The sequence below is a fragment of the Odontesthes bonariensis genome, chromosome 11 (assembly GCF_027942865.1).
Source record: "Odontesthes bonariensis isolate fOdoBon6 chromosome 11, fOdoBon6.hap1, whole genome shotgun sequence".
Classification (NCBI taxonomy): Eukaryota; Metazoa; Chordata; class Actinopteri; order Atheriniformes; family Atherinopsidae; genus Odontesthes; species Odontesthes bonariensis.
In genome coordinates this window covers 25,414,061-25,434,526 of record NC_134516.1, presented here as the reverse complement: position 1 = coordinate 25,434,526, position 20,466 = coordinate 25,414,061, and the positions used below count along the sequence as shown (strand labels likewise).

Here is a 20,466-nt window from a genome sequence, read left to right as displayed (position 1 = left end):
CATTTAGATAATAATGATTCTATTTTTGTGAAAGGAGGATAAATTCATATCCTCTTCACGCGAGGCCATTGTTTCTAATGAGGCTCCAATTTTGAGATCAAAATTATACCAGCTGTAGTTTAAGACGGAAATTTTTATGGTCAAACTTACAAGAGAGAGGACGAGGTGGCCGAGCGCTTAAGGCGATGGACTGCTAAACCATTGTGCTTTGCACGCATGGGTCCGAATCCCATTCTCGTCGGCTTTGCATGTCAAGTTCTGTTCTGGTTTGTTAAAATTTCTCATTCCACTTCTTAAAAGCAGGCTTTTCAAACAATGGTTTTGTCGCAAAGTTTTTATATGCCTACACGAAGTTCATTTGGGCGATTGAATCTATCATGAAGAATTTTGAGTGTGACTTCAGGCTAATGTGAAAGAGCTGTCTTTCTTTCAGTTTGCATCCACCTTTGCCACATCCAGCTGTTAATCATTTCCTCCACAGAGGACAAAGGAAATACAACTGGAGAATGTGGGCGTCGATCCCGCTACCTCTCACATGCTAAGCGAGCGCTCTACCATTTGAGCTAATTCCCCTTCGGTTGATGTATTCTTAGAGCTTCCAAATTAACGAACAATTTCTGACCAAACTATCCATTCCTTGATACATAAAAAGGAATAGATTTCACAACAGAAGCTTATTGGTTTTTATCAGTGTTTTTCAGAGTGGTTGAATGTATCAAGTAGAGTCTTGCGTTCGATCAGTGAGACATGGAAAATCCGTAGTGTTTCATGGTTTGGCAGATTCTTTTTTCTTTCCGATTTTAAAACAAATTTGAATTTGCACATTAGTTGGTTTGTCTTTATACGATGATCATTAAAGCCTCTCACCAGAAGAGCACCTAAAAGATTTCTGAGGAGTGCGGACATCAATCCCACCACATTTTTCCTGGAAAGCAAGCCCTTTATAATTTGACAAAGTTTGTTTTTCATGTCTTGGTATATTCTGAAGAGATTGTAATAACCCCAACCTTAAATTTGACTTATCCTAAGTGCAATTGCTTTTGTTTCGCCCAATTTTAAATCAAACAACCTCAAACATCCCTACATGGTACCACATTTAGATAATCATGATTCTATTTTTGTGAAAGGAGGATAAATTCATATCCTCTGAACGCAAGACCATTGTATCTAATGAGGCTCCAATTTTGAGATCAAAATTATACCAGCTGTAGTTTAAGACGGAATTTTTTATGGTCAAACTTACAAGAGAGAGGACGAGGTGGCCGAGCGGTTAAGGCGATGGACTGCTAATCCATTGTGCTTTGCACGCATGGGTTCGAATCCCATTCTCGTCGGCTTTGCATGTCAACTTCTGTTCTGGTTTGCTAAAATTTCTCATTCAAGTACTTACAAGTAGGCTTTTCAAATAATGCTTCTGTCGCAGAATTTTTATTTGCCTACACGAAGTACATTTGGGCGATTGAATCTATCATGAAGAATTTTGAATTTAACTTCAGGCTAATGTGAAAGAGCTGTCTTTCTTTCAGTTTGCCACATCCAGCTGTTAACAATTTCCTCGAAATAGGACAAATTTAAGACAACTGGAGAATGCGGGCGTCGATCCCGCTACCTCTCACATGCAAAGCGAGCGCTCTACCATTTGAGCTAATTCCCCTTCAATTGATGTATTATTAGCGCTTCCAAATTAACGAACCATTTCTGACCAAACTATCCATTCCTTGATACATAAAAAGGAATAGATCTCACAACTGAAGCTTGTTGGTTTTTATCAGTGTTTTTCAGAGTGGTTGAATGTATCAAGTAGAGTCTTGCGTTCGATCAGTGAGACATGGAAAATCCGTAGTGTTTCATGGTTTGGCAGATTCTTTTTTCTTTCCGATTTTAAACAAATTTGAACTTGCACATTAGTTGGTTTGTCTTTATAAGATGATCATTAAAGCCTCTCACCAGAAGAGCACCTAAAAGATTTCTGAGGAGTGCGGACATCAATCCCACCACATTTTTCCTGGAAAGCAAGCCCTTTATAATTTGACATAGTTTGTCTTCCATATTTGGGTATATTCTGAAGAGATTGTAATAACCCCAACCTTAAATTTGACTTATCCTAAGTGCAATTGCTTTTGTTTCGCCCAATTTTAAATCAAACAACCTCAAACATCCCTACATGGTACCACATTTAGATAATAATGATTCTATTTTTGTGAAAGGAGGATAAATTCATATCCTCTGAACGCAAGACCATTGTATCTAATGAGGCTCCAATTTTGAGATCAAAATTATACCAGCTGTCGTTTAAGACGGAATTTTTTATGGTCAAACTTACAAGAGAGAGGACGAGGTGGCCGAGCGCTTAAGGCGATGGACTGCTAATCCATTGTGCTTTGCACGCATGGGTCCGAATCCCATTCTCGTCGGCTTTGCATGTCAAGTTCTGTTCTGGTTTGTTAAAATTTCTCATTCCACTTCTTACAAGCAGGCTTTTCAAACAATGGTTTTGTCGCAAAGTTTTTATATGCCTACACGAAGTTCATTTGGGCGATTGAATCTATCATGAAGAATTTTGAGTGTGACTTCAGGCTAATGTGAAAGAGCTGTCTTTCTTTCAGTTTGCCACATCCAGCTGTTAACAATTTCCTCGAAATAGGACAAATTTAAGACAACTGGAGAATGCGGGCGTCGATCCCGCTACCTCTCACATGCAAAGCGAGCGCTCTACCATTTGAGCTAATTCCCCTTCAATTGATGTATTATTAGCGCTTCCAAATTAACGAACCATTTCTGACCAAACGATCCATTCCTTGATACATAAAAAGGAATAGATCTCACAACTGAAGCTTGTTGGTTTTTATCAGTGTTTTTCAGAGTGGTTGAATGTATCAAGTAGAGTCTTGCGTTCGATCAGTGAGACATGGAAAATCCGTAGTGTTTCATGGTTTGGCAGATTCTTTTTTCTTTCCGATTTTAAACAAATTTGAATTTGCACATTAGTTGGTTTGTCTTTATAAGATGATCATTAAAGCCTCTCACCAGAAGAGCACCTGAAAGATTCCTGAGGAGTGCGGACATCAATCCCGCCACATTTTGCCTGGAAAGCAAGCCCTTTATAATTTGACATAGTTTTTCTTCCATATTTGGGTATATTCTGAAGAGATTGTAATAACCCCAACCTTAAATTTGACTTATCCTAAGTGCAATTGCTTTTGTTTCGCCCAATTTTAAATCAAACAACCTCAAACATCCCTACATGGTACCACATTTAGATAATAATGATTCTATTTTTGTGAAAGGAGGATAAATTCATATCCTCTTCACGCGAGGCCATTGTTTCTAATGAGGCTCCAATTTTGAGATCAAAATTATACCAGCTGTAGTTTAAGACGGAAATTTTTATGGTCAAACTTACAAGAGAAAGGACGAGGTGGCCGAGCGCTTAAGGCGATGGACTGCTAAACCATTGTGCTTTGCACGCATGGGTCCGAATCCCATTCTCGTCGGCTTTGCATGTCAAGTTCTGTTCTGGTTTGTTAAAATTTCTCATTACACTTCTTACAAGCAGGCTTTTCAAACAATGGTTTTGTCGCAAAGTTTTTATATGCCTACACGAAGTTCATTTGGGCGATTGAATCTATCATGAAGAATTTTGAGTGTGACTTCAGGCTAATGTGAAAGAGCTGTCTTTCTTTCAGTTTGCATCCACCTTTGCCACATCCAGCTGTTAATCATTTCCTCCACAGAGGACAAAGGAACGACAACTGGAGAATGTGGGCGTCGATCCCGCTACCTCTCACATGCGAAGCGAGCGCTCTACCATTTGAGCTAATTCCGCTTCGGTTGATATATTCTTAGAGCTTCCAAATTAACGAACAATTTCTTACCAAACTATCCATTCCTTGATACATAAAAAGGAATAGATTTCACAACAGAAGCTTATTGGTTTTTATCAGTGTTTTTCAGAGTGGTTGAATGTATCAAGTAGAGTCTTGCGTTCGATCAGTGAGACATGGAAAATCCGTAGTGTTTCATGGTTTGGCAGATTCTTTTTTCTTTCCGATTTTAAACAAATTTGAATTTGCACATAAGTTGGTTTGTCTTTATAAGATGATCATTAAGGCCTCTCACCAGAAGAGCACCTAAAAGATTTCTGAGGAGTGCGGACATCAATCCTGCTACATTTTGCCTGGAAAGCAAGCCCTTTATAATTTGACAAAGTTTGTTTTCCATATCTTGGTATATTCTGAAGAGATTGTAATAACCCCAACCTAAAATTTGACTTATCCTAAGTGCAATTGCTTTTGTTTCGCCCAATTTTAAATCAAACAACCTCAAACATCCCTACATGGTACCACATTTAGATAATAATGATTCTATTTTTGTGAAAGGAGGATAAATTCATATCCTCTGAACGCAAGACCATTTTATCTAATGAGGCTCCAATTTTGAGATCAAAATTATACCAGCTGTCGTTTAAGACGGAATTTTTTATGGTCAAACTTACAAGAGAGAGGACGAGGTGGCCGAGCGGTTAAGGCGATGGACTGCTAATCCATTGTGCTTTGCACGCATGGGTTCGAATCCCATTCTCGTCGGCTTTGCATGTCAAGTTCTGTTCTGGTTTGCTAAAATTTCTCATTCAACTACTTACAAGTAGGCTTTTCAAATAATGCTTCTGTCGCAGAATTTTTATTTGCCTACACGAAGTACATTTGGGCGTTTGAATCTATCATGAAGAATTTTGAGTTTAACTTCAGGCTAATGTGAAAGAGCTGTCTTTCTTTCAGTTTGCCACATCCAGCTGTTAACAATTTCCTCGAAATAGGACAAATTTAAGACAACTGGAGAATGCGGGCGTCGATCCCGCTACCTCTCACATGCAAAGCGAGCGCTCTACCATTTGAGCTAATTCCCCTTCAATTGATGTATTATTAGCGCTTCCAAATTAACGAACCATTTCTGACCAAACTATCCATTCCTTGATACATAAAAAGGAATAGATCTCACAACTGAAGCTTGTTGGTTTTTATCAGTGTTTTTCAGAGTGGTTGAATGTATCAAGTAGAGTCTTGCGTTCGATCAGTGAGACATGGAAAATCCGTAGTGTTTCATGGTTTGGCAGATTCTTTTTTCTTTCCGATTTTAAACAAATTTGAACTTGCACATTAGTTGGTTTGTCTTTATAAGATGATCATTAAAGCCTCTCACCAGAAGAGCACCTAAAAGATTTCTGAGGAGTGCGGACATCAATCCCACCACATTTTTCCTGGAAAGCAAGCCCTTTATAATTTGACATAGTTTGTCTTCCATATTTGGGTATATTCTGAAGAGATTGTAATAACCCCAACCTTAAATTTGACTTATCCTAAGTGCAATTGCTTTTGTTTCGCCCAATTTTAAATCAAACAACCTCAAACATCCCTACATGGTACCACATTTAGATAATAATGATTCTATTTTTGTGAAAGGAGGATAAATTCATATCCTCTGAACGCAAGACCATTGTATCTAATGAGGCTCCAATTTTGAGATCAAAATTATACCAGCTGTCGTTTAAGACGGAATTTTTTATGGTCAAACTTACAAGAGAGAGGACGAGGTGGCCGAGCGCTTAAGGCGATGGACTGCTAATCCATTGTGCTTTGCACGCATGGGTCCGAATCCCATTCTCGTCGGCTTTGCATGTCAAGTTCTGTTCTGGTTTGTTAAAATTTCTCATTCCACTTCTTACAAGCAGGCTTTTCAAACAATGGTTTTGTCGCAAAGTTTTTATATGCCTACACGAAGTTCATTTGGGCGATTGAATCTATCATGAAGAATTTTGAGTGTGACTTCAGGCTAATGTGAAAGAGCTGTCTTTCTTTCAGTTTGCCACATCCAGCTGTTAACAATTTCCTCGAAATAGGACAAATTTAAGACAACTGGAGAATGCGGGCGTCGATCCCGCTACCTCTCACATGCAAAGCGAGCGCTCTACCATTTGAGCTAATTCCCCTTCAATTGATGTATTATTAGCGCTTCCAAATTAACGAACCATTTCTGACCAAACGATCCATTCCTTGATACATAAAAAGGAATAGATCTCACAACTGAAGCTTGTTGGTTTTTATCAGTGTTTTTCAGAGTGGTTGAATGTATCAAGTAGAGTCTTGCGTTCGATCAGTGAGACATGGAAAATCCGTAGTGTTTCATGGTTTGGCAGATTCTTTTTTCTTTCCGATTTTAAACAAATTTGAATTTGCACATTAGTTGGTTTGTCTTTATAAGATGATCATTAAAGCCTCTCACCAGAAGAGCACCTGAAAGATTCCTGAGGAGTGCGGACATCAATCCCGCCACATTTTGCCTGGAAAGCAAGCCCTTTATAATTTGACATAGTTTTTCTTCCATATTTGGGTATATTCTGAAGAGATTGTAATAACCCCAACCTTAAATTTGACTTATCCTAAGTGCAATTGCTTTTGTTTCGCCCAATTTTAAATCAAACAACCTCAAACATCCCTACATGGTACCACATTTAGATAATAATGATTCTATTTTTGTGAAAGGAGGATAAATTCATATCCTCTTCACGCGAGGCCATTGTTTCTAATGAGGCTCCAATTTTGAGATCAAAATTATACCAGCTGTAGTTTAAGACGGAAATTTTTATGGTCAAACTTACAAGAGAAAGGACGAGGTGGCCGAGCGCTTAAGGCGATGGACTGCTAAACCATTGTGCTTTGCACGCATGGGTCCGAATCCCATTCTCGTCGGCTTTGCATGTCAAGTTCTGTTCTGGTTTGTTAAAATTTCTCATTACACTTCTTACAAGCAGGCTTTTCAAACAATGGTTTTGTCGCAAAGTTTTTATATGCCTACACGAAGTTCATTTGGGCGATTGAATCTATCATGAAGAATTTTGAGTGTGACTTCAGGCTAATGTGAAAGAGCTGTCTTTCTTTCAGTTTGCATCCACCTTTGCCACATCCAGCTGTTAATCATTTCCTCCACAGAGGACAAAGGAACGACAACTGGAGAATGTGGGCGTCGATCCCGCTACCTCTCACATGCGAAGCGAGCGCTCTACCATTTGAGCTAATTCCGCTTCGGTTGATATATTCTTAGAGCTTCCAAATTAACGAACAATTTCTTACCAAACTATCCATTCCTTGATACATAAAAAGGAATAGATTTCACAACAGAAGCTTATTGGTTTTTATCAGTGTTTTTCAGAGTGGTTGAATGTATCAAGTAGAGTCTTGCGTTCGATCAGTGAGACATGGAAAATCCGTAGTGTTTCATGGTTTGGCAGATTCTTTTTTCTTTCCGATTTTAAACAAATTTGAATTTGCACATAAGTTGGTTTGTCTTTATAAGATGATCATTAAGGCCTCTCACCAGAAGAGCACCTAAAAGATTTCTGAGGAGTGCGGACATCAATCCTGCTACATTTTGCCTGGAAAGCAAGCCCTTTATAATTTGACAAAGTTTGTTTTCCATATCTTGGTATATTCTGAAGAGATTGTAATAACCCCAACCTAAAATTTGACTTATCCTAAGTGCAATTGCTTTTGTTTCGCCCAATTTTAAATCAAACAACCTCAAACATCCCTACATGGTACCACATTTAGATAATAATGATTCTATTTTTGTGAAAGGAGGATAAATTCATATCCTCTGAACGCAAGACCATTTTATCTAATGAGGCTCCAATTTTGAGATCAAAATTATACCAGCTGTCGTTTAAGACGGAATTTTTTATGGTCAAACTTACAAGAGAGAGGACGAGGTGGCCGAGCGGTTAAGGCGATGGACTGCTAATCCATTGTGCTTTGCACGCATGGGTTCGAATCCCATTCTCGTCGGCTTTGCATGTCAAGTTCTGTTCTGGTTTGCTAAAATTTCTCATTCAACTACTTACAAGTAGGCTTTTCAAATAATGCTTCTGTCGCAGAATTTTTATTTGCCTACACGAAGTACATTTGGGCGTTTGAATCTATCATGAAGAATTTTGAGTTTAACTTCAGGCTAATGTGAAAGAGCTGTCTTTCTTTCAGTTTGCCACATCCAGCTGTTAACAATTTCCTCGAAATAGGACAAATTTAAGACAACTGGAGAATGCGGGCGTCGATCCCGCTACCTCTCACATGCAAAGCGAGCGCTCTACCATTTGAGCTAATTCCCCTTCAATTGATGTATTATTAGCGCTTCCAAATTAACGAACCATTTCTGACCAAACGATTCATTCCTTGATACATAAAAAGGAATAGATCTCACAACTGAAGCTTGTTGGTTTTTATCAGTGTTTTTCAGAGTGGTTGAATGTATCAAGTAGAGTCTTGCGTTCGATCAGTGAGACATGGAAAATCCGTAGTGTTTCATGGTTTGGCAGATTCTTTTTTCTTTCCGATTTTAAACAAATTTGAATTTGCACATTAGTTGGTTTGTCTTTATAAGATGATCATTAAAGCCTCTCACCGGAAGAGCACCTGAAAGATTTCTGAGGAGTGCGGACATCAATCCCGCCACATTTTGCCTGGAAAGCAAGCCCTTTATAATTTGACATAGTTTTTCTTCCATATTTGGGTATATTCTGAAGAGATTGTAATAACCCCAACCTTAAATTTGACTTATCCTAAGTGCAATTGCTTTTGTTTCGCCCAATTTTAAATCAAACAACCTCAAACATCCCTACATGGTACCACATTTAGATAATAATGATTCTATTTTTGTGAAAGGAGGATAAATTCATATCCTCTTCACGCGAGGCCATTGTTTCTAATGAGGCTCCAATTTTGAGATCAAAATTATACCAGCTGTAGTTTAAGACGGAAATTTTTATGGTCAAACTTACAAGAGAGAGGACGAGGTGGCCGAGCGCTTAAGGCGATGGACTGCTAAACCATTGTGCTTTGCACGCATGGGTCCGAATCCCATTCTCGTCGGCTTTGCATGTCAAGTTCTGTTCTGGTTTGTTAAAATTTCTCATTACACTTCTTACAAGCAGGCTTTTCAAACAATGGTTTTGTCGCAAAGTGTTTATATGCCTACACGAAGTTCTTTTGGGCGATTGAATCTATCATGAAGAATTTTGAGTGTGACTTCAGGCTAATGTGAAAGAGCTGTCTTTCTTTCAGTTTGCATCCACCTTTGCCACATCCAGCTGTTAATCATTTCCTCCACAGAGGACAAAGGAAAGACAACTGGAGAATGTGGGCGTCGATCCCACTACCTCTCACATGCGAAGCGAGCGCTCTACCATTTGAGCTAATTCCTCTTCGGTTGATGTATTCTTAGAGCTTCCAAATTAACGAACCATTTCTGACCAAACGATCCATTCCTTGATACATAAAAAGGAATAGATCTCACAACTGAAGCTTGTTGGTTTTTATCTGTTTTTTTCAGAGTGGTTGAATGTATCAAGTAGAGTCTTGCGTTCGATCAGTGAGACATGGAAAATCCGTAGTGTTTCATGGTTTGGCAGATTCTTTTTTCTTACCGATTTTAAACAAATTTGAATTTGCACATAAGTTGGTTTGTCTTTATAAGATGATCATTAAGGCCTCTCACCAGAAGAGCACCTAAAAGATTTCTGAGGAGTGCGGACATCAATCCTGCTACATTTTGCCTGGAAAGCAAGCCCTTTATAATTTGACAAAGTTTGTTTTCCATATCTTGGTATATTCTGAAGAGATTGTAATAACCCCAACCTAAAATTTGACTTATCCTAAGTGCAATTGCTTTTGTTTCGCCCAATTTTAAATCAAACAACCTCAAACATCCCTACATGGTACCACATTTAGATAATAATGATTCTATTTTTGTGAAAGGAGGATAAATTCATATCCTCTGAACGCAAGACCATTGTATCTAATGAGGCTCCAATTTTGAGATCAAAATTATACCAGCTGTCGTTTAAGACGGAATTTTTTATGGTCAAACTTACAAGAGAGAGGACGAGGTGGCTGAGCGGTTAAGGCGATGGACTGCTAATCCATTGTGCTTTGCACGCATGGGTTCGAATCCCATTCTCGTCGGCTTTGCATGTCAAGTTCTGTTATGGTTTAATAAAATTTCTCATTCAACTACTTACAAGTAGGCTTTTCAAATAATGCTTCTGTCGCAGAATTTTTATTTGCCTACACGAAGTACATTTGGGCGTTTGAATCTATCATGAAGAATTTTGAGTTTAACTTCAGGCTAATGTGAAAGAGCTGTCTTTCTTTCAGTTTGCCACATCCAGCTGTTAACAATTTCCTCGAAATAGGACAAATTTAAGACAACTGGAGAATGCGGGCGTCGATCCCGCTACCTCTCACATGCAAAGCGAGCGCTCTACCATTTGAGCTAATTCCCCTTCAATTGATGTGTTATTAGCGCTTCCAAATTAACGAACCATTTCTGACCAAACGATCCATTCCTTGATACATAAAAAGGAATAGATCTCACAACTGAAGCTTGTTGGTTTTTATCAGTGTTTTTCAGAGTGGTTGAATGTATCAAGTAGAGTCTTGCGTTCGATCAGTGAGACATGGAAAATCCGTAGTGTTTCATGGTTTGGCAGATTCTTTTTTCTTACCGATTTTAAACAAATTTGAATTTGCACATAAGTTGGTTTGTCTTTATAAGATGATCATTAAGGCCTCTCACCAGAAGAGCACCTAAAAGATTTCTGAGGAGTGCGGACATCAATCCTGCTACATTTTGCCTGGAAAGCAAGCCCTTTATAATTTGACAAAGTTTGTTTTCCATATCTTGGTATATTCTGAAGAGATTGTAATAACCCCAACCTAAAATTTGACTTATCCTAAGTGCAATTGCTTTTGTTTCGCCCAATTTTAAATCAAACAACCTCAAACATCCCTACATGGTACCACATTTAGATAATAATGATTCTATTTTTGTGAAAGGAGGATAAATTCATATCCTCTTCACGCGAGGCCATTGTTTCTAATGAGGCTCCAATTTTGAGATCAAAATTATACCAGCTGTAGTTTAAGACGGAAATTTTTATGGTCAAACTTACAAGAGAGAGGACGAGGTGGCCGAGCGCTTAAGGCGATGGACTGCTAAACCATTGTGCTTTGCACGCATGGGTCCGAATCCCATTCTCGTCGGCTTTGCATGTCAAGTTCTGTTCTGGTTTGTTAAAATTTCTCATTACACTTCTTACAAGCAGGCTTTTCAAACAATGGTTTTGTCGCAAAGTGTTTATATGCCTACACGAAGTTCTTTTGGGCGATTGAATCTATCATGAAGAATTTTGAGTGTGACTTCAGGCTAATGTGAAAGAGCTGTCTTTCTTTCAGTTTGCATCCACCTTTGCCACATCCAGCTGTTAATCATTTCCTCCACAGAGGACAAAGGAAAGACAACTGGAGAATGTGGGCGTCGATCCCACTACCTCTCACATGCGAAGCGAGCGCTCTACCATTTGAGCTAATTCCCCTTCGGTTGATGTATTCTTAGAGCTTCCAAATTAACGAACCATTTCTGACCAAACGATCCATTCCTTGATACATAAAAAGGAATAGATCTCACAACTGAAGCTTGTTGGTTTTTATCTGTTTTTTTCAGAGTGGTTGAATGTATCAAGTAGAGTCTTGCGTTCGATCAGTGAGACATGGAAAATCCGTAGTGTTTCATGGTTTGGCAGATTCTTTTTTCTTACCGATTTTAAACAAATTTGAATTTGCACATAAGTTGGTTTGTCTTTATAAGATGATCATTAAGGCCTCTCACCAGAAGAGCACCTAAAAGATTTCTGAGGAGTGCGGACATCAATCCTGCTACATTTTGCCTGGAAAGCAAGCCCTTTATAATTTGACAAAGTTTGTTTTCCATATCTTGGTATATTCTGAAGAGATTGTAATAACCCCAACCTAAAATTTGACTTATCCTAAGTGCAATTGCTTTTGTTTCGCCCAATTTTAAATCAAACAACCTCAAACATCCCTACATGGTACCACATTTAGATAATAATGATTCTATTTTTGTGAAAGGAGGATAAATTCATATCCTCTGAACGCAAGACCATTGTATCTAATGAGGCTCCAATTTTGAGATCAAAATTATACCAGCTGTCGTTTAAGACGGAATTTTTTATGGTCAAACTTACAAGAGAGAGGACGAGGTGGCTGAGCGGTTAAGGCGATGGACTGCTAATCCATTGTGCTTTGCACGCATGGGTTCGAATCCCATTCTCGTCGGCTTTGCATGTCAAGTTCTGTTCTGGTTTGCTAAAATTTCTCATTCAACTACTTACAAGTAGGCTTTTCAAATAATGCTTCTGTCGCAGAATTTTTATTTGCCTACACGAAGTACATTTGGGCGTTTGAATCTATCATGAAGAATTTTGAGTTTAACTTCAGGCTAATGTGAAAGAGCTGTCTTTCTTTCAGTTTGCCACATCCAGCTGTTAACAATTTCCTCAAAATAGGACAAATTTAAGACAACTGGAGAATGCGGGCGTCGATCCCGCTACCTCTCACATGCAAAGCGAGCGCTCTACCATTTGAGCTAATTCCCCTTCAATTGATGTATTATTAGCGCTTCCAAATTAACGAACCATTTCTGACCAAACGATCCATTCCTTGATACATAAAAAGGAATAGATCTCACAACTGAAGCTTGTTGGTTTTTATCAGTGTTTTTCAGAGTGGTTGAATGTATCAAGTAGAGTCTTGCGTTCGATCAGTGAGACATGGAAAATCCGTAGTGTTTCATGGTTTGGCAGATTCTTTTTTCTTTCCGATTTTAAACAAATTTGAACTTGCACATTAGTTGGTTTGTCTTTATAAGATGATCATTAAAGCCTCTCACCAGAAGAGCACCTAAAAGATTTCTGAGGAGTGCGGACATCAATCCCACCACATTTTGCCTGGAAAGCAAGCCCTTTATAATTTGACATAGTTTTTCTTCCATATTTGGGTATATTCTGAAGAGATTGTAATAACCCCAACCTTAAATTTGACTTATCCTAAGTGCAATTGCTTTTGTTTCGCCCAATTTTAAATCAAACAACCTCAAACATCCCTACATGGTACCACATTTAGATAATAATGATTCTATTTTTGTGAAAGGAGGATAAATTCATATCCTCTGAACGCAAGACCATTGTATCTAATGAGGCTCCAATTTTGAGATCAAAATTATACCAGCTGTCGTTTAAGACGGAATTTTTTATGGTCAAACTTACAAGAGAGAGGACGAGGTGGCCGAGCGCTTAAGGCGATGGACTGCTAATCCATTGTGCTTTGCACGCATGGGTCCGAATCCCATTCTCGTCGGCTTTGCATGTCAAGTTCTGTTCTGGTTTGTTAAAATTTCTCATTCCACTTCTTACAAGCAGGCTTTTCAAACAATGGTTTTGTCGCAAAGTTTTTATTTGCCTACACGAAGTTCATTTGGGCGATTGAATCTATCATGAAGATTTTTGAGTGTGACTTCAGGCTAATGTGAAAGAGCTGTCTTTCTTTCAGTTTGCATCCACCTTTGCCACATCCAGCTGTTAATCATTTCCTCCACAGAGGACAAAGGAAATACAACTGGAGAATGTGCGCGTTGATCCCGCTACCTCTCACATGCTAAGCGAGCGCTCTACCATTTGAGCTAATTCCCCTTCAATTGATGTATTATTAGCGCTTCCAAATTAACGAACCATTTCTGACCAAACGATCCATTCCTTGATACATAAAAAGGAATAGATCTCACAACTGAAGCTTGTTGGTTTTTATCAGTGTTTTTCAGAGTGGTTGAATGTATCAAGTAGAGTCTTGCGTTCGATCAGTGAGACATGGAAAATCCGTAGTGTTTCATGGTTTGGCAGATTCTTTTTTCTTTCCGATTTTAAACAAATTTGAACTTGCACATTAGTTGGTTTGTCTTTATAAGATGATCATTAAAGCCTCTCACCAGAAGAGCACCTAAAAGATTTCTGAGGAGTGCGGACATCAATCCCACCACATTTTGCCTGGAAAGCAAGCCCTTTATAATTTGACATAGTTTTTCTTCCATATTTGGGTATATTCTGAAGAGATTGTAATAACCCCAACCTTAAATTTGACTTATCCTAAGTGCAATTGCTTTTGTTTCGCCCAATTTTAAATCAAACAACCTCAAACATCCCTACATGGTACCACATTTAGATAATAATGATTCTATTTTTGTGAAAGGAGGATAAATTCATATCCTCTGAACGCAAGACCATTGTATCTAATGAGGCTCCAATTTTGAGATCAAAATTATACCAGCTGTCGTTTAAGACGGAATTTTTTATGGTCAAACTTACAAGAGAGAGGACGAGGTGGCCGAGCGCTTAAGGCGATGGACTGCTAATCCATTGTGCTTTGCACGCATGGGTCCGAATCCCATTCTCGTCGGCTTTGCATGTCAAGTTCTGTTCTGGTTTGTTAAAATTTCTCATTCCACTTCTTACAAGCAGGCTTTTCAAACAATGGTTTTGTCGCAAAGTTTTTATTTGCCTACACGAAGTTCATTTGGGCGATTGAATCTATCATGAAGATTTTTGAGTGTGACTTCAGGCTAATGTGAAAGAGCTGTCTTTCTTTCAGTTTGCATCCACCTTTGCCACATCCAGCTGTTAATCATTTCCTCCACAGAGGACAAAGGAAATACAACTGGAGAATGTGCGCGTTGATCCCGCTACCTCTCACATGCTAAGCGAGCGCTCTACCATTTGAGCTAATTCCCCTTCGCTTGATGTATTATTAGAGCTTCCAAATTAACGAACCATTTCTGACCAAACGATCCATTCCTTGATACATAAAAAGGAATAGATCTCACAACTGAAGCTTGTTGGTTTTTATCAGTGTTTTTCAGAGTGGTTGAATGTATCAAGTAGAGTCTTGCGTTCGATCAGTGAGACATGGAAAATCCGTAGTGTTTCATGGTTTGGCAGATTCTTTTTTCTTACCGATTTTAAACAAATTTGAATTTGCACATAAGTTGGTTTGTCTTTATAAGATGATCATTAAGGCCTCTCACCAGAAGAGCACCTAAAAGATTTCTGAGGAGTGCGGACATCAATCCTGCCACATTTTGCCTGGAAAGCAAGCCCTTTATAATTTGACAAAGTTTGTTTTTCATATCTTGGTATATTCTGAAGAGATTGTAATAACCCCAACCTTAAATTTGACTTATCCTAAGTGCAATTGCTTTTGTTTCGCCCAATTTTAAATCAAACAACCTCAAACATCCCTACATGGTACCACATTTAGATAATCATGATTCTATTTTTGTGAAAGGAGGATAAATTCATATCCTCTGAACGCAAGACCATTGTATCTAATGAGGCTCCAATTTTGAGATCAAAATTATACCAGCTGTAGTTTAAGACGGAATTTTTTATGGTCAAACTTACAAGAGAGAGGACGAGGTGGCCGAGCGGTTAAGGCGATGGACTGCTAATCCATTGTGCTTTGCACGCATGGGTTCGAATCCCATTCTCGTCGGCTTTGCATGTCAACTTCTGTTCTGGTTTGCTAAAATTTCTCATTCAACTACTTACAAGTAGGCTTTTCAAATAATGCTTCTGTCGCAGAATTTTTATTTGCCTACACGAAGTACATTTGGGCGATTGAATCTATCATGAAGAATTTTGAATTTAACTTCAGGCTAATGTGAAAGAACTGTCTTTCTTTCAGTTTGCATCCACCTTTGCCACATCCAGCTGTTAACAATTTCCTCGAAATAGGACAAATTTAAGACAACTGGAGAATGCGGGCGTCGATCCCGCTACCTCTCACATGCAAAGCGAGCGCTCTACCATTTGAGCTAATTACCCTTCAATTGATGTATTATTAGCGCTTCCAAATTAACGAACCATTTCTGACCAAACGATCCATTCCTTGATACATAAAAAGGAATAGATCTCACAACTGAAGCTTGTTGGTTTTTATCAGTGTTTTTCAGAGTGGTTGAATGTATCAAGTAGAGTCTTGCGTTCGATCAGTGAGACATGGAAAATCCGTAGTGTTTCATGGTTTGGCAGATTCTTTTTTCTTTCCGATTTTAAACAAATTTGAATTTGCACATAAGTTGGTTTGTCTTTATAAGATGATCATTAAAGCCTCTCACCAGAAGAGCACCTAAAAGATTTCTGAGGAGTGCGGACATTAATCCTGCTACATTTTGCCTGGAAAGCAAGCCCTTTATAATTTGACAAAGTTTGTTTTCCATATCTTGGTATATTCTGAAGAGATTGTAATAACCCCAACCTAAAATTTGACTTATCCTAAGTGCAATTGCTTTTGTTTCGCCCAATTTTAAATCAAACAACCTCAAACATCCCTACATGGTACCACATTTAGATAATAATGATTCTATTTTTGTGAAAGGAGGATAAATTCATATCCTCTGAACGCAAGACCATTGTATCTAATGAGGCTCCAATTTTGAGATCAAAATTATACCAGCTGTAGTTTAAGACGGAATTTTTTATGGTCAAACTTACAAGAGAGAGGACGAGGTGGCCGAGCGGTTAAGGCGATGGACTGCTAATCCATTGTGCTTTGCACGCATGGGTTCGAATCCCATTCTCGTCGGCTTTGCATGTCAAGTTCTGTTCTGGTTTGCTAAAATTTCTCATTCAACTACTTACAAGTAGGCTTTTCAAATAATGCTTCTGTCGCAGAATTTTTATTTGCCTACACGGAGTACATTTGGGCGTTTGAATCTATCATGAAGAATTTTGAGTTTAACTTCAGGCTAATGTGAAAGAGCTGTCTTTCTTTCAGTTTGCCACATCCAGCTGTTAACAATTTCCTCGAAATAGGACAAATTTAAGACAACTGGAGAATGCGGGCGTCGATCCCGCTACCTCTCACATGCAAAGCGAGCGCTCTACCATTTGAGCTAATTCCCCTTCAATTGATGTATTATTAGCGCTTCCAAATTAACGAACCATTTCTGACCAAACGATCCATTCCTTGATACATAAAAAGGAATAGATCTCACAACTGAAGCTTGTTGGTTTTTATCAGTGTTTTTCAGAGTGGTTGAATGTATCAAGTAGAGTCTTGCGTTCGATCAGTGAGACATGGAAAATCCGTAGTGTTTCATGGTTTGGCAGATTCTTTTTTCTTTCCGATTTTAAACAAATTTGAACTTGCACATTAGTTGGTTTGTCTTTATAAGATGATCATTAAAGCCTCTCACCAGAAGAGCACCTAAAAGATTTCTGAGGAGTGCGGACATCAATCCCACCACATTTTGCCTGGAAAGCAAGCCCTTTATAATTTGACATAGTTTTTCTTCCATATTTGGGTATATTCTGAAGAGATTGTAATAACCCCAACCTTAAATTTGACTTATCCTAAGTGCAATTGCTTTTGTTTCGCCCAATTTTAAATCAAACAACCTCAAACATCCCTACATGGTACCACATTTAGATAATAATGATTCTATTTTTGTGAAAGGAGGATAAATTCATATCCTCTTCACGCGAGGCCATTGTTTCTAATGAGGCTCCAATTTTGAGATCAAAATTATACCAGCTGTAGTTTAAGACGGAAATTTTTATGGTCAAACTTACAAGAGAGAGGACGAGGTGGCCCAGCTGTTAAGGCGATGGACTGCTAAAACATTGTGCTTTGCACGCATGGGTCCGAATCCCATTCTCGTCGGCTTTGCATGTCAAGTTCTGTTCTGGTTTGTTAAAATTTCTCATTACACTTCTTACAAGCAGGCTTTTCAAACAATGGTTTTGTCGCAAAGTTTTTATATGCCTACACGAAGTTCATTTGGGCGATTGAATCTATCATGAAGAATTTTGAGTGTGACTTGAGGCTAATGTGAAAGAGCTGTCTTTCTTTCAGTTTGCATCCACCTTTGCCACATCCAGCTGTTAATCATTTCCTCCACAGAGGACAAAGGAAATACAACTGGAGAATGTGGGCGTTGATCCCGCTACTTCTCACATGCTAAGCGAGCGCTCTACCATTTGAGCTAATTCCCCTTCGGTTGATGTATTATTAGAGCTTCCAAATTAACGAACCATTTCTGACCAAACGATCCATTCCTTGATACATAAAAAGGAATAGATCTCACAACTGAAGCTTGTTGGTTTTTATCAGTGTTTTTCAGAGTGGTTGAATGTATCAAGTAGAGTCTTGCGTTCGATCAGTGAGACATGGAAAATCCGTAGTGTTTCATGGTTTGGCAGATTCTTTTTTCTTACCGATTTTAAACAAATTTGAATTTGCACATAAGTTGGTTTGTCTTTATAAGATGATCATTAAGGCCTCTCACCAGAAGAGCACCTAAAAGATTTCTGAGGAGTGCGGACATCAATCCTGCCACATTTTGCCTGGAAAGCAAGCCCTTTATAATTTGACAAAGTTTGTTTTTCATATCTTGGTATATTCTGAAGAGATTGTAATAACCCCAACCTTAAATTTGACTTATCCTAAGTGCAATTGCTTTTGTTTCGCCCAATTTTAAATCAAACAACCTCAAACATCCCTACATGGTACCACATTTAGATAATCATGATTCTATTTTTGTGAAAGGAGGATAAATTCATATCCTCTGAACGCAAGACCATTGTATCTAATGAGGCTCCAATTTTGAGATCAAAATTATACCAGCTGTAGTTTAAGACGGAATTTTTTATGGTCAAACTTACAAGAGAGAGGACGAGGTGGCCGAGCGGTTAAGGCGATGGACTGCTAATCCATTGTGCTTTGCACGCATGGGTTCGAATCCCATTCTCGTCGGCTTTGCATGTCAACTTCTGTTCTGGTTTGCTAAAATTTCTCATTCAACTACTTACAAGTAGGCTTTTCAAATAATGCTTCTGTCGCAGAATTTTTATTTGCCTACACGAAGTACATTTGGGCGTTTGAATCTATCATGAAGAATTTTGAGTTTAACTTCAGGCTAATGTGAAAGAGCTGTCTTTCTTTCAGTTTGCCACATCCAGCTGTTAACAATTTCCTCGAAATAGGACAAATTTAAGACAACTGGAGAATGCGGGCGTCGATCCCGCTACCTCTCACATGCAAAGCGAGCGCTCTACCATTTGAGCTAATTCCCCTTCAATTGATGTATTATTAGCGCTTCCAAATTAACGAACCATTTCTGACCAAACGATCCATTCCTTGATACATAAAAAGGAATAGATCTCACAACTGAAGCTTGTTGGTTTTTATCAGTGTTTTTCAGAGTGGTTGAATGTATCAAGTAGAGTCTTGCGTTCGATCAGTGAGACATGGAAAATCCGTAGTGTTTCATGGTTTGGCAGATTCTTTTTTCTTACCGATTTTAAACAAATTTGAATTTGCACATAAGTTGGTTTGTCTTTATAAGATGATCATTAAGGCCTCTCACCAGAAGAGCACCTAAAAGATTTCTGAGGAGTGCGGACATCAATCCTGCCACATTTTGCCTGGAAAGCAAGCCCTTTATAATTTGACAAAGTTTTTCTTCCATATTTGGGTATATTCTGAAGAGATTGTAATAACCCCAACCTTAAATTTGACTTATCCTAAGTGCAATTGCTTTTTTTTCGCCCAATTTTAAATCAAACAACCTCAAACATCCCTACATGGTACCACATTTAGATGATAATGATTCTCTTTTTCTGAAAGGAGGATAAATTCATATCCTCTTCACGCGAGGCCATTGTTTCTAATGAGGCTCCAATTTTGAGATCAAAATTATACCAGTGGACGAGATCAGGCGTGCTCAGGGCGGTGTGGCCATCTGATCTCAGAAGCCAAGCAGAGTCGGGCCTGGTTAGTACTTGGATGGGAGACCGCCTGGGAATACCAGGTGCTGTAAGCCTTTTGGCTTCTCTAGGCACATGCAGTTTGGCTACGTCAAATGCAAAAGCAGTCCCTGTTTGACTTTTTGGAACTTGTCCTTTCTCAGAACAAAGTTAAATGTATGAGGATCAAAGCCACGCCTGAGATCTCACGAGATCAGGCGTGTTCAGGGTGGTGTGGCCGTAAGCCAGCAATGGAATCACAAACCAGCTCTTTATAGATTCTGAAACAGAATCTGTTATTGTATTCCGACTTGTAAAATAGAACTATACTGTTTAGAGAAGACGCAGTTTATGAGCATGTCGTGGGATTGAGCTTCCCTGGTTTCTCTATATGACAACGGACACAAAACTACACACAGGAAACAGAGGCTTTTGACAGACACTAAGTTATCTGAAAGTCCCATTTTCAGCTGCAGAGAACAATCACATCAGGGAAGTCAACGTGCAGGCTCAACAGCAGCCTCTCAAGCCAGCTCTCTGGTAAAAATAGGGGAAACGTATGGTTCCAGCACCTATATAACATATATTTGTCACAGGGACTGTGGCTTACGGCCACACCGCCCTGAACACGCCCGATCTCGTCCGATCTCGGAAGCCAAGCAGGGTCGGGCCTGGTTAGTACTTGGATGGGAGACCGCTTGGGAATACCAGGTGCTGTAAGCTTTTTTCTCTTCTCTCTGTGGCCTGCATGTAACATCTGACCA

General features: G+C 38.9%; 13 non-coding genes across 13 annotated transcripts; all 13 read left to right on the top strand.

Annotated features, from left to right (window-relative positions):
- Positions 1-1,252: 1,252 nt before the first annotated feature.
- On the top strand, positions 1,253-1,334 carry trnas-gcu (transfer RNA serine (anticodon GCU)). The gene has a single exon. It is a non-coding gene; the product is annotated as a tRNA-Ser (tRNA).
- Positions 1,335-2,332: 998 nt separating this feature from the next.
- trnas-gcu (transfer RNA serine (anticodon GCU)) lies at positions 2,333-2,414 on the top strand. The gene has a single exon. It is a non-coding gene; the product is annotated as a tRNA-Ser (tRNA).
- Positions 2,415-4,504: 2,090 nt separating this feature from the next.
- On the top strand, positions 4,505-4,586 carry trnas-gcu (transfer RNA serine (anticodon GCU)). Its single transcript has one exon. It is a non-coding gene; the product is annotated as a tRNA-Ser (tRNA).
- Positions 4,587-5,584: 998 nt separating this feature from the next.
- trnas-gcu (transfer RNA serine (anticodon GCU)) lies at positions 5,585-5,666 on the top strand. Its single transcript has one exon. It is a non-coding gene; the product is annotated as a tRNA-Ser (tRNA).
- A 2,090-nt stretch (positions 5,667-7,756) lies between these two features.
- trnas-gcu (transfer RNA serine (anticodon GCU)) lies at positions 7,757-7,838 on the top strand. The gene has a single exon. It is a non-coding gene; the product is annotated as a tRNA-Ser (tRNA).
- Positions 7,839-9,928: 2,090 nt separating this feature from the next.
- trnas-gcu (transfer RNA serine (anticodon GCU)) lies at positions 9,929-10,010 on the top strand. Its single transcript has one exon. It is a non-coding gene; the product is annotated as a tRNA-Ser (tRNA).
- Positions 10,011-12,100: 2,090 nt separating this feature from the next.
- On the top strand, positions 12,101-12,182 carry trnas-gcu (transfer RNA serine (anticodon GCU)). The gene has a single exon. It is a non-coding gene; the product is annotated as a tRNA-Ser (tRNA).
- Positions 12,183-13,180: 998 nt separating this feature from the next.
- trnas-gcu (transfer RNA serine (anticodon GCU)) lies at positions 13,181-13,262 on the top strand. The gene has a single exon. It is a non-coding gene; the product is annotated as a tRNA-Ser (tRNA).
- Positions 13,263-14,272: 1,010 nt separating this feature from the next.
- Positions 14,273-14,354, top strand: trnas-gcu (transfer RNA serine (anticodon GCU)). The gene has a single exon. It is a non-coding gene; the product is annotated as a tRNA-Ser (tRNA).
- A 1,010-nt stretch (positions 14,355-15,364) lies between these two features.
- Positions 15,365-15,446, top strand: trnas-gcu (transfer RNA serine (anticodon GCU)). The gene has a single exon. It is a non-coding gene; the product is annotated as a tRNA-Ser (tRNA).
- Positions 15,447-16,456: 1,010 nt separating this feature from the next.
- trnas-gcu (transfer RNA serine (anticodon GCU)) lies at positions 16,457-16,538 on the top strand. The gene has a single exon. It is a non-coding gene; the product is annotated as a tRNA-Ser (tRNA).
- Positions 16,539-18,628: 2,090 nt separating this feature from the next.
- On the top strand, positions 18,629-18,710 carry trnas-gcu (transfer RNA serine (anticodon GCU)). The gene has a single exon. It is a non-coding gene; the product is annotated as a tRNA-Ser (tRNA).
- A 1,596-nt stretch (positions 18,711-20,306) lies between these two features.
- LOC142393755 (5S ribosomal RNA) lies at positions 20,307-20,425 on the top strand. The gene has a single exon (XR_012772167.1). It is a non-coding gene; the product is annotated as a 5S ribosomal RNA (ribosomal RNA).
- The last annotated feature ends 41 nt before the right edge of the window (positions 20,426-20,466 follow it).